This window comes from Trichosurus vulpecula, chromosome 5 (genome assembly GCF_011100635.1).
Source record: "Trichosurus vulpecula isolate mTriVul1 chromosome 5, mTriVul1.pri, whole genome shotgun sequence".
Classification (NCBI taxonomy): Eukaryota; Metazoa; Chordata; class Mammalia; order Diprotodontia; family Phalangeridae; genus Trichosurus; species Trichosurus vulpecula.
Genome location: NC_050577.1, coordinates 7,473,274 through 7,477,010, shown reverse-complemented (window position 1 = coordinate 7,477,010; position 3,737 = coordinate 7,473,274).

Below are 3,737 nucleotides of genomic sequence, written 5' to 3'. Positions count from 1 at the left end.
TGCGGGCTACAGCTGAAAGAATATGTTTCCATTCCCTGTCCATCTGTTCTTGGCAGCATAAATTTCTATGAGAGACACAGAACAAGTTTCATGAGAAATGAGCCTAAATCAGTTCTAGGAGAGATGGGGGGAATCTCCAAACCCTCATGATGGGGAGGGGGCCTTCAAGGGCTAGAAGATGGCTCTCAGACAGAGAGGAAGAGAGAAGGGGTCATTTCCTTTTTCAAAACACTATTACATGCCCTGGTGGAATCTCACATTATCTTGGGACAGGCTCGCTTCAAAAGAATGTACTTTGGACACATGTCTGCTTTGAAGGTATTTCACAAATCAGCCAATGATGACTGCTGTCTACTGGAGCCATCTTTTGCTGAGGACCAGTTCCTCAAATATCCCGTGGTCTGCAAAACGGAGTCATTTGCAGGGCCAACCACCATGGTGCAATATCCCTGAGGCTTCTATTTAGGGAGTACAGATGTGGGGGAGGGAGTGACTATAATTATAGTGTCCCATATTCACTTTCATACACAATCACTCTATGAGTTGTCTTTGATTGACTGTCTTTCCTTTGATACAATCAGAAGCTCACTGTGCAGAATGTGGACGGAAATGACTATGATTTTAAACACACAAAAAATCAATAAAATGCAAAGGGTAGTAATGTGGAATAAGTTAGAAAAGGGAGGCTGCAATGAAGGTGACAAAGGACTTTAAAAGCTAAACTTAGAGGCACTACAGAGCCATTGAAGGTGGTTGACACATACTGTGCTTTAGGGAGATGATTTTGGCAACAATTTGAGGACCCATTGGAGAGAAAAGAAACTGGATGTGGGGAGACCAATGTGGAAACTATTGCTACAGTCTTGACAAGTGGTACTAAGGCCCTGAACCAGGGCAGTGGCTGGGGTTAGGGAAGAGAAGTGGACAAATAGGAGATGTCAGTCGTCCAATAAGCTTAAGCACCGGTTATGTGTCAGGCACTGTGCTAAGTTCCAGGAATACAAAAAGAGACAAAAGACAGTCACTGCCTTCAAGGACCTCTCAGTCTGATGGGAGAGACAACAGGCAAATGTGCATAATGAGCTACACACAGGAGAAATAAGAATTAAACAGGGAAAGTTCTAGAATGAAGAGGGATTAGAGAAGGCTTCCTTTAGAAGGTGGGATTTTAGTTGTGACTTAAAGGAAGCCGGGGATGTCAGTAGTGAGAGTGGAAGAGGAAGAGAGAGTTCCCTGCATGAGAGACAGCCTAAAAAAATGCCTGTCAGGGGAAGGAAATATGGACACGGCCAAGAGGCACTGAATGGACCACGTGTTGATGAGTGCTTGGTGGGGAGTTAATTCGCAAGAAGATTGGAAAAGTAGATGTTTTGGGAGGTAGAATCCACAATGGCAATGTATTTTAGGGAGGTTATAATATTTAAAATTAGAGATTTAGACTAGATAGAAAGCCACTTCCAGCTCTAAAAATATCATTATAGGTATTAGTACAGTTGTATTATTGAAAGGCAAATAATAGAGTTAGAAGGGCACCTGGGTGGTACAGTGGCTAGAACTCTAAGCCTGTAGTCAGGAAGACTCATCTCCCCAAATTCATATCTGGCCTCAGACACTTCCAGCTGTGTTACCCTGGGTTAGTCATTTAATCCTATGTGCCTCAGTTTCCTCATCTGTCAAATGACTGGAGAAGAAAATGGCAAAATACTCCAATATCTTTGCCAACAAAACCCCAAATGGTGTCACCAAGTGTCAGATATGAGTGAAAAAATGACTGAATGGAGAGTTAGAAGGGATCTGAGAGCTTGTCCTAATCTAATCCTCCTTACAATATAGGAATTTAAATTCATTTCATTATTTCATTCATTCAACAATATTCCACTTAGCCCCTATCAGAAATTACCATTCATGCCATTCCTGGCTAAAGAAAATAATGATGGCTTCCTGTACTTCTACTACTTCTATAGTACTCTGCTTGACATTCAAAGCCTTTCACAATCTGGCTCTGGCTCACCTTTTGAGGGTGATTGCATGGTACTTCTCAGATTCTACATCCTATGCAAGCCTGTCGGTTTTCTCTCCTTACATGGTACCCCATTTCCCACATCTATAACTTTGCACTTCTATGCCCCATCCCTGGCATGCATCCTTTCTGCTTGCCACCTTCTAGGATCCCTAGACTTCTTGAAGGTTCAGCTCAAGCTTCCTCTCCTCTGTGAGGTTTACCTTTTTCCTCCCTAGTACCAGTAACCTTCCCACTGGATATGTGAATTTCCTTGGATAGATTTGCATTTACCTCTCAGTTCATCTTCAACCCCAAACAGAATGTAAGCTCCTCCAGACTAGAGAATGATCTTACATATATATATATATATATATATATGTATATATATATGTATGTATGTATGTATGTATGTATGTATGTATGTATGTATATATGTATGTATGTATGTATATGTATATTATTGGCATCCTTACCTCTTAGCACAGTACTTGGTACATAGTAGGAGGTTAATAAATGCTTATTGAATGAATGTATGAATGAGTCATCTGTAAATGCCCTGCTGGTACTAATTATACTTGCCAGACATGAAACATTTATTTTGGAGAAAAATAGAATTGAAAAGAGTTCTGTGAGTGAGCATAAAGCGCTCAGTGAACCATGAGTGGCCGAGAAAAGGCCAGCTGTCTGTCATTCATCCCCATCATCCTCATTACTGTTATTGATTGTCTGAAGCCAGACCTCCCAGGCAAACCTTCCTAATGACTGGACACCAAGGAAGGATCTCCGAGTCGCTCCTTCTTACAAAGCCTTTGGTTGGGATCCCTGGGGAAGGAAGCAGGACCCGGGCAAGAGCCTGGGAGGGTCTTAAGACACCTCTACTGTTCCAAATGTGGTAGTCCCAACAGAGCAGTAAGCTGTGAACCACAGGGGAGGGAGGAGGCTGTGATTCTAGCCCTAGTTTCTGTTGTGTGTGACCTTGGGTGAATCCCTGATACTCTCTGGGCCTGAGAGTCTTTATCTGTAAAACTAAGACATTAGAACAGAGGAGCTCTAAGAATTCAGCAACATAAGTGGACCTCTCTGATGACGATGTATGTTTCACCTTTGGTTTTTACTGTTGAAACTCATGGCTTTTTGCCAGATTTCTAACGTTGGGGACGTATACATATACACAAATTTGCACATATTAAGAGCTCACCTTTTACAAAGTAGGGTTATATTTGTATAGCCCATTCCTTACCACAACCCTGTGCAATATACATATTGTCACCCCCATTTTTCAGTTGAGGAAACTGAGTCACAGTGAAGTAATTACACAATTCATGAGTGAGTGGTTGGTAGAGGAAGCAAACCCAAGTCCTCTGCCTCCCAGGTGAGCACAGCACCCACTAGGTCTTCTTGCTACTCTTGTGACTAATATTGTTGGTTAATATTAAAAACTACTCCTGGTCTACTTTCTTGGCATTATCAGGCTACTGATTGTCTCACTTGACTCAGGATCAATGGTGATCGGGGTGAGTGGGGCCTCCTTGGCTCATGGGTTCAGGTAAGCTGGCAGTCATAGGAAGAAATGAGGGTATCTTCCTGCCCCTCATTTTTCCCCTAGCCAGAAAATACTCTTTTTAGTCTTAGCCCCCCATGTCCATGCCCAAATATGGAGCTATGTCCTTGGGCCAACCAGGTCCACCTGGAACCTAATGGAAGGTTTGTTTGTTCGTTTTTTAATTTCAGATCT